Source organism: Piliocolobus tephrosceles, chromosome 14 (assembly GCF_002776525.5).
Source record: "Piliocolobus tephrosceles isolate RC106 chromosome 14, ASM277652v3, whole genome shotgun sequence".
Lineage (NCBI taxonomy): Eukaryota > Metazoa > Chordata > Mammalia > Primates > Cercopithecidae > Piliocolobus > Piliocolobus tephrosceles.
Window position 1 is genome coordinate 19,106,486 of NC_045447.1, and position 9,960 is coordinate 19,116,445.

At 41.1% G+C, this 9,960-nt stretch overlaps 1 pseudogene; it reads right to left on the reverse strand.

Moving 5' to 3' along the window:
• Positions 1-1,677: 1,677 nt before the first annotated feature.
• LOC111550361 lies at positions 1,678-8,012 on the reverse strand (annotated as a pseudogene).
• Positions 8,013-9,960: the final 1,948 nt, after the last annotated feature.

Below are 9,960 nucleotides of genomic sequence, written 5' to 3' on the forward strand. Positions count from 1 at the left end.
TGTCTTAGTGAGCTCAGGCTGCTATAAAACTATAGACCAGGTGGCTTAAACCACAAAAATTTCTCACAATTCTGGAGACTGGGAAGTCCAAGATCAAGGGACTGGCAAATCTGTTGCCTGGTGAGGGCCTGCTTTCTGGTTGCAGATGGTTATCTTCTGTTTATATTCTCACACAACCTAGAAAAAAACCATCTCTTTAGTGTCTCTTCTCATTAGGGTGCTAATTCCATCCATGAGTGCTGCAATTATGACCTCATTTCCTCCCAAGGACTCTATTCCCCTAATATCATCCCCTCAGGGGTTTGGATTTCAACATATAAATTTTGGGGAGGAGGCACAAACATTTTGTCCATAACAATGATGAAGATTTTTGTCTTACTTGTACTCCATATCCATCATTAGTTAGTATAAAATCTCTGTTTCAGCAATACAGATGGATGGAGCTTAGATCATCAGGAAGTTTGCAAGTTACTGTGAAGCAGCAGAACTAGAAATAGTTGGTGAGCAGCTCTGATGATTCTACAGGGTGTATGGTAAGATGGCCAATGTGCCAAGACAGCAGGAAGGAGGGACATGTGATCCTGGACAGGCAGACAGGGGTCTGATCCTGTTTGGTCTCCCATGCTATTGTAAGGATTTGGATTAATATACTAAATGCAGTGGGCAGCTGTTGAAATTTTGTGAACCCAGAGGTCTTAACAAGAGGAAACTATCAGTATTCTGATTTTACAGATGTTGATATTGATAGTAACCAAGAATTGAGTACCTACTCTGTACCAGGCAATTATTCCCCCACTTATACCACCCTAGTAATTCTGAGATATTTAGCATTTTTATCCCTATTTAACGAGGAGGAAATGAGACTTAGAGCAGGCAAACAACTTACTTAAAGTCACAGGTACTATGTTCTTCCCAGTTCATCATTCTAGTCTTAGAGAAAGTTAGACCTCAGTAAGTCTACTAGGGCTGAAGGTCATTAGAGAAAAAACACAGGCAAAGGGGAATGAAGGACATCTCACATATGGCAGCCATGAGCCTTGCCTGAGTTGGTAACTGCCACATCCTCACCCCTGGCACAGTGAATGGTACCTGGAATATGCTTTATGCATGGGAAGGATAGATGGATGGATGGATAAATGAACGGGTGGACAGATGGATGGATGGAAGGATGAATGGATAGATGGATGGATAGATGGATGGATGAATAGACAGATGGATAGATGGATGGATGGATAGATAATGAAGAGAAGAAATAAAGGGTGGATGGTCAGATGGATAAATGAAGATAGGCAGCATCAGGGAAGTTGGTTAGCATATGGTAGTCACCCAATATCAAACTTGGTTTTATGGGCAGCCTTCTCAGTTCTGCAGATAAAAGGTGGGACCTGAGAAGAACAAAAGCAGGTCTGCATATTAGGGCAAGATAAATGAGTCTGAACAGACCTATAATTTCAAGTGTCTCATATGCATTAGGTACGTTTAAATATTATCTTGTTTAATCTGTGAGTTAGAAGCCCGTGGGGCTAAAAACAGATCTACATTTACTAGGAAAACAAGTGTGTCAGATTTTGCATACCTGAGAGTTGCTGAATTACCAATTTTTGTACTGTCAAAAAGCCAAATACAGGAGAGAGGAAGCTTCAGCTCTACTCCATAAGGTCATGTTAAGTGTGATTCTTTTTTTTTTTTTTTTTTTTTCCACTGATGACAATTTATTATAATCTGTTGGTAGCACACAGACAAATATTAATTAAACCAGAACCATGTCTACACAGAAGTGGGCAGTGACATGTGCTATTCTATGGGGAACTGTGTGCACTTAATCATCATGCTTTAGCGTTTTGATCTTCTGTTTATGCCGCTCAATTTCTTTCTGCAGACGCTCAATCTCCTTCTTATGATGAACGATTTCTTCTTCATGGTGTTTTTTCAAACACCATGTTGTTCTCTACTCTGTGTTCAGAAATATCGTTCCTCTTCAGCCTGCTCTCTCTTTCCGAAGGCCCCACCAGCTTCCCGGATGGAGCCCGCGCCCCAGTCGACATTCTCGGACTGATCTGAGACCAAGCCTCGGGCTTGCGTGGTCCTCACGCCCCACACGCCAAGCCACGTCCGCACCACCAACGCCGTTACTGCAAATTAGTCAACAAACAAAGCGCTCATCAAAGGGCTGCTGCTCACATTGTTAAGAGCCTTGTATCTCTCACATCTTATTTTAGTCTCTATTGATGAGGTTATTGTTCCATAACACCCTTCTGGAATACACACCTAGATATCCTGTGTGATTTCTATCTCTGGTTAGAAAGTAACACCAACACGTGTCACTGGTATGTAGCCTCTTTGTTAGTCAATCTGTTGCTTTATAGAGACTTCTTTCATGCTCTTGCCCTGGTTTTCATTACTTCCCTAGGAATTTTTTCAGGTTTCCTGGGTTGTAAGAATGAGTAGACTGAAGAGAAAGAAAGAAGGCATTGGATTTTTCTTTCATTATGTACTTCATCCAGTACTTCCAAGTTTGGCCAAATCTTCCCTAATATCACTCAGCTCAGGCCTTGTACCTCATAATAACCAGTGGTACCCCAATAGCTCTTGTTTTCTTCAATCATTTGTTTATTTGACTACTTATGAATTAATTCGCTCAGTTACACACAGTACATTTCAAGCCCATTGCAAGTGCTCAGCACCCCCCTACAAACTCCTTTTCTGTTCTGTATGCAGATTCTTCTTTTTAAAATATGTCTCTCATCATGACTTTCCTTAGCTCAGGAATCCGCAGTATTGCCTTTCTGTCTACTGGTTGTCAGAGCTCCCTGTAATCCTATCTCTGATGCTGGCAGTCCTGTCCTCTGGTTAACTTTCTCCCTACTGCTGTGTTCATGTCTTCAGGTTCCTGCCTCTGTATTTTTGCTTATGCAGTTCCTCACTTATCCAGTTCACCATTTAAATCTTGCGTAGCCTTTGAGAGCAGAGTCCATTCTCCATTTTCTCCCTAGCACTTTTTCTATCTGCTTCAGGCAGACTTATCTTCCTGTAACCCCAGGTAGCAGTGATAATTTGCTTATCACTATCAACTCAATCATGCTCTCCTGGAGTAGTAGACAAATTTATTAACTAGAGAGAAGCACATTGAAGTTACATACCAGACTCTACACTCTTTTAATTTCATTCATTCATGGTGTACTGGAAAGAGCTCTGCTTTTAGAGCCTGAGAATGTGGGTAGTACTTGGCTTTTTTGCTTACTAGCTAGGAAACCTAGGAAAGTTATTGAATGCCTCAGAGCCTGGTTTCCTCTTCAGGAAAAACAAAATAGTAACACCCATCTCAAGGCCTGTGGGGCTGCCAATGAGTTCGTTAAAAGTACCTGGAACACAGTAGGTGTTTAATGAATGTTAGCTGCTCTGGAATAAATCTTGAATGCTTACTATGTGCCAGGTTCTGTGCAGGGCCAGCCTCTGATCTTGCCATCAGGAAACCTACAGTCATCTGGGGGTGGTGATGCTGGCAAAAATAAGATTAAATGAGATATTGAGTAGAAAGTGCTTAGCATGATGCGTGCATCTATTAAGTGCCCTGTAAGTGGTGTTGTAATCTGCTGTTGTACATTTATTCCTCTACATCATTTAACATAAAGCATATGTGAGAAAGTATGGCTTAGTTGTGAGTCTCAAATGGTTGCTCTTTAATCATATAATAGTATTGAGTCAGAGCTGATTTCAGAATGTAAAGCCTGCTAATGCATATTTGCAGATTTGTGCTATTAATGGACAGAAATGGTGTGACCGAGAGAACAGGTTGCTGAATAAAAACACAATGCAGGGAGTGGGGTTTAGAGAGCAAAGGAGTTGAGAGTGACTCACAGTCCCTGTAGGAGTGAGAACACTGGCATGTGATGCCCCAAGATCCAAGACCATGCCGTGAAGCCTCCTCCAAACAAAATGGGATTCCCAAGGGCAAAAGACATCTGAGTGTCCCCTGAAATGAGCACCAGAGTTCTGGATGAGAACACCGAGTTTTTGGTGACTCAGGGCCATCCACTGATCACCAGGAAAGAACTGATGCAGTTGACTGAGAAGCAAGTAGGTCCCAGAGTCTCTTTCCAGCTGAGTCTTGGCCAAATTGCTTGGCCTCTGTGAATTTTGTTTTGCTTATCTGTAGAATTGGGGCAGTCAAACTTACCTACCCAAATTATTACAAAGCTCAAATGAACTTCAGTAAGTGATGCAATGTCTCGGCCATTGTCCATGGTTCTCCTAATGGGCCAACAAGCAAGTAATGGCTCTCCTGGGCTCTCCCTTGAGTATGGGTCAGAATAGTGGCCTCCACAGAGAGTGCTGCAGAAGTGTCAACTCTTCAAAACCCATTTCTTCCAATTGACTGTTCCCAGGTATGACCTTATGGGAAGTCATGAAAGATCATTTTGGCTATAAGTCTGAGTGGCATCACCCAATTCAGTTTTACCTGTAATAAAGCTAACATTTTAGTTTCCATTTGTCTCCTGCATCTGTTTTGCACGTGGATCAGACCTGATAGGGGAAAGAGGTGGGTCACCTTACAAGGCTGAGTGAGAAGATGTGCGTGAAGACACAGCAACCAGTGGGGACTGAATAGATGCACATACTCAAAGTCAGTGGGGACTTTTCCTAAGAGAAGTGATCGTCAAGACATGGTTCTTAGGCAAAAGGCAACACAAATTGGCAGATACAGATCTGGGTGTACTGGGGAATCACACAGACCTTGGGAATCATGGCAACAGAAAGCTAAGACAACTTCCCTAAACCCCACCATATCATCTTATTAGTAAAAACAATCTTACTTGCTACTGCATTTACTTTTTACATTGAGCTTTGGGGTCAGACAAATTTGGATTTTAATCCTCAAGATCCGCGTATCTCAGTTTCTCCACCTGTTGAATGGGGATAATAATGGCTCTCTCAGAGTTGTTGGAAGGATCAGATGGGTAAATGCATTTGTCAGCAGCACAGCACATACACACAGTAAACATTCAGTAAGTGACAGTTATGATTGTGTGGTCCCCACTATTATCCTATAAAATAATTTTACAATAATCAGCCTACACTATAAAAACCATTGAAGCAGGCAGAGCAGATATTGTTAATTAAGTGGGCAATTATTCAATGTAATAAATATTAATCAGGACCTACTATTTACAAGGCAGGAGTAGACACTGTAATAGTTAAAGACAATGGATCTTCCAGGGGCTGGAGAAAAAGGAGGAATGGAGAGTGATTGCTTAATGGATATCAGTTACCTGTGGGATGATGATAAAGTTCCAGAACCAGCTAGTGGTGAAGATTGCACAGCACTGTGAATGTACTTAACACCACTGTACACTTTCATACTAAATGTTATGCTTTGTGTTTTATCACAATTAAAGACAAAACAACAAATTAGGTCCCATGTTCTCAAGGAGCTTACAAAATAAGAAAGGGCAGTTGGTCATCATTTAAATGATCCACATCAGGGTCATGGCTAAAGGAAGGTAGCTCAGGGATTCTGAATAACTTGCTAAGAACTAACTGTAGGTGAGGGAAGGAACTGGGACTAGGGCCAGCCTTTCATAGCCTTGTAGCTCAGGGTGCTCCCTTCCGTGATGGAAAAGCTAGGAGTTGTTTTAGGACATGAGTCACTCTGCAATGGAAACCACGGAATAATGCCTTTTCCCCCAACTCTGCCGCAGTCCCAGACTCTCAGGGTAATGGGATTGATGGTAAGTGTGTGCTTGGAGGAGAGGCAGGCAGTGATGGGCTGCTTGGGTGTAATTGTATATTTTGGAGTTTGTGGAAAGTGTAACATGAGCTTTTCTCCCACCCTCATTTAATATTCCACAAACACTCACCACATAAACAACATGTCTTTTCTCAATCCTTATTATCATTCCCAGAACCACTTGCAGGCTTTCAGAAACCCATTATTATAATTATAATCAAGAATCTTAGGACAGAGCCATTTGTGCCAAAAATACATTTACACTCAGAATTGTTTGCAGAAGAACAAGAGCGAGAGATGCCGTTTTGCAGCTCTGGAATCTATTGGTAGGAACTCCTATGCCATTTAATTTCTTTTCCTCCATTTAATTTCTTAATTTAAATTTTTGTTGTCAAATTTCTGAATAATATTTGCTTTTGTCCCCTTGTTTTTTTTTTTTTTTTTAACCCCCCTTGGGCCTTAATTTTCAGAGAGATGCCTAAAAAATGCATTTATCTTCATCCTGTTGGCTTTCGCATCAGGGATAGCCACAGGCAAGGGTGAAATAGGGCTGATTTCAAAAGCATCGAGGGGTCTCTCATAACCCCCACCCCCCCGTGAAAAATAACTATCCACACCCTCGATTCTTTTATGTTAGAACAAAGGCTTTTATTCCATAATTAGAGATAAATCAATGTAGAATTACTTTAATTCAGCTCACACTTATTTAGTTTTTTTTTCTTCTGTAGGCATATATAGATGAGTCAAACTTAGCGCTAGTCCTCAAAAAGAACATGGTTCATTATGGGACACAGACTGTGAATAAATATTCAATGTGATGAGAGCCATAAAAAATGAAAAATACAAAGCAAAACACCAAAAACAATCATGTGCCATGGGAATGAGAGGAAGGGGAGAATTATGAGACTAGGTTTGATAGAAAAGGGAACAAAGAAGTGGGCTCTTTTATTACATTTTGTGAAAGAGGTGGTTGGTATTTAGTCACATCTAAGATCAAATCTTGGCCTTATATTTACTACATGATAACTACAGATGAGATAGATAACAACTCAGTGCCTTGGTTTCCCCACTTGCTAAATGGGAATTATAATGTCTATTCCATAGTTATAAATGTTCAGAAATTTAACTATAATTAGCCTATAATCCCACTAATTCTACAGCCAGTGGAAGTCCCCAGGTCTGCAGGTGCCGCGGGTCAGGTTCTCCAGGAAGCAGATTCTGAGACAGAGTCAGTATGTAGTATGTTTCCTGGGAAGTGTCCTTGGCATCAGCAACACCTGCACAAGGCTGGGGAAGGAGGGAGAATTGGGCAGAGAGAGAAGCTGAGTTTTGAAGCAGCCCCGGTGACAGACAGCCTCAGCTGACCCTGCACGCTCTCACAGCTAAAAGAGCTCTCAGAGCTGTTCCACTCTGGGTCCCAGATGATTTGGCCCTTATACTCCTGATTCCATTAGGCATTGACTGTTGGCCACCTAGGAAGGGGATGGCCTTGGTCTGCAGCTGAAACAGTCCCTGAAAGGGCTAACTGATGACAGCTGTCCCCAGATACTGAGCAACCAGTCTTTCTTCTAGTGGGGATGTGGGCAGGGCATTTCTAAGCCCCCTACCCCAGTAGACCACTGTACGTACTTTCCAGTGGCCTCCTATGATTCCTGGGCTTATGTTAGGTTTGCTTTTGTACAGGATTCCATAAGAAATACACAGGTGCTAAGCATGCTGTAGGTCACAGATTACACTACTGGCTTGGAAGTCCTAGAGAAGGATCATATTACAGAAAGAACATGTGCTTCCAGCACCCGCTTGGCTCCTTATCCTTATGCTCTCCTTCCCTGCCCCTTCTCTCTTGGTCTGATGTGCACAGCAATGTAGCAGAAAACTTGTGTTTCTGGTGCAGACCCTGCATTAAAAGCTTTATTCTAAATGAATACAGTGTCCTCACCTCTCCAGAATCCTGAAGAGTAAAATTTTCTCTCTCATTACACAGGTCATACATTAAATACATAATAAAGGTTTTTGTTATTATTCATTAATATCTGCTTTATGAGGTCTGACTCATCCATAGACAGGAAGTCACTAAAGTGTGTCTGTCTTTGGGAGAAGTCTCAGCTTCTCTTTTTGTACCTTTGTGTCTTTTCCCCTTTTCCCTTATCTGGGGCTTTCTCTTAGTCATCTGTGAATCCACAGTCCCTAGAATCTGTAAATTCAAGTGGGTGTAGTTTGATGTAATAAGATGTACCGTGGAGCTAGATCCAGAATAACTGACGTTGACTTCCCTCTGCCCCATTTATCCTATTCTTTGATCTTGGTAGCTTCTGTTTATTCACTTAGGAAGGGGAATGGTAATGCTTATGCTGCAGTGTATTCTGAAGACTAAGTCATAATTCATTCATTCATTCATACATTTACTCTTTCCTTTGTTCAACAATTATCAAGCATCGATTGGTGTCAGCTCTGAAGATATTCATACAATAGTGACCAGGACAGCTACATTCTTGTCCCTGTAGAACATTCATGCTATTGAAGCAGAAAGACAATAAGCAGGTAAATTAATTACTTTGTACAAGTTGCAAACTGTGCTGTAAATAAGGGAACAGGGCCCAACAATAGAGAAAAACACACCGCCAGTGTAGATGGTAAGATCAGGAAAGGGCTGTTTGAGAGGATGTTGGTGACCCCAGAGAACAGCACGTGCAAAGATCCTGTTGCAAAAGTCTGCAGCAGAGCACTATTTCCTTCTCTGAGCATCCACAACACTTGTAGGTACCTTTGTTATAGCACTTTTCACCTTCTATTATGACATGATGAACTTGATTATTAACCATGAACTTTCCTCCTCACTCCTCCAAGACTAGGAATACTAGTAAAGGCAGCATGTGATAGCAGAATAAAAACATCACTTTCTAATCACATAGATCTTGTTCAAATTTGTAGCTATCACTTTTACTGACTGTAGATAAACATCAGCATAAACTGGAGATTTATGACATCTCATTTATAAATGGGACTTTTTATGTGGGCAAATCATTTGAGTCTATATCACAGAAAGAACATGAGCTTCCACCCATGTGCTTTTTTCACATAGTAGGCACCCAAGAAATGTTGACTGAACCCGTTACTTTTAATTCTTAACTAATGTTCAAGGTTTTCTGAGTCTAAACCTACCTCTCAGGTTTAGGTGAGAATTAAGCAATGCTTGTAATGACTGCAGTGGCTCTCAGCTAGTAGGTTTGCAACAAATGCCACTGGAATGAACTGACTGGAAAAGGTGGAGCCCCAGGGAGGCCATTGCATCACTTATTGGGAAGTTTGGGGTGGAATAGGCTTTGTGGGAGAACATAAATGCAATCTGTTCCTGGATTTTATTAGTCTGTTACCCACGTCTTTGCTCTTGAAACACTTTGCAATCAAAAGAATTTGGAGTGGACTATTTTCAGCCCTCAGGCTTCACCCCGAGCTGCACTAAGAGGAAAAGTTGATTAGGGAAGCTCTGCGGTGTGCACATAAGTCAGAATCACCAATATCCATCCTCCACAGGATTAGACCGTTAATTTTTCCCCAGAAACATTACAATCATGTTTTCAATACCCTACTGTCACTCTTTTTTAGGATTCATTATGGCAAAGACCCTGAAATCTATGACTCCTTTTAGCTAACTTAAAACTTCTTTCAAGACCTGGTTCAAAACTTCTCCTTGACTAAGATGGCTTCTTTAGGTAACCCTTCCTTCCCTAAAAAGCTTCAGTCACCTTCCTGCTGCACAGAAACTCCAATGTATACTTGCAGCAACTCATACCATGATAATTTGCATTTGAATGAATGTCTCCTCTTTGATCTTCTCTATGCATAAAAGAAGCCTGGGTTTAGAATCAGACTACCTATCATTAATTCATTTCCTTGAACCTCTATTTCTTCATCAGAAAAAAATTATGGGGAAAATAAGATTTATTCTTTAGAGTTGATTACAATAATGGATGTCAGTATTTTCAAGGAATTGTTGAACACTCCATAAGTTTTCCAGTATTGTATTTTCCTTGTGGATATGGCTGGTCTTCCTAAATTATATTGTAAGATGCAGGTGGCCAGGGACCAAATCGTCTTTCACTGACTTTCCATGTGATCTTGTGAAAGATCTTTTCTTTCTGCAGGCCTCGGTTTCCATATCTGTTCAACTATAATTTTGAATCTGATAGGCGGTTTTTAAATTTTAGTACATATGAGAGTACACTGGGGAG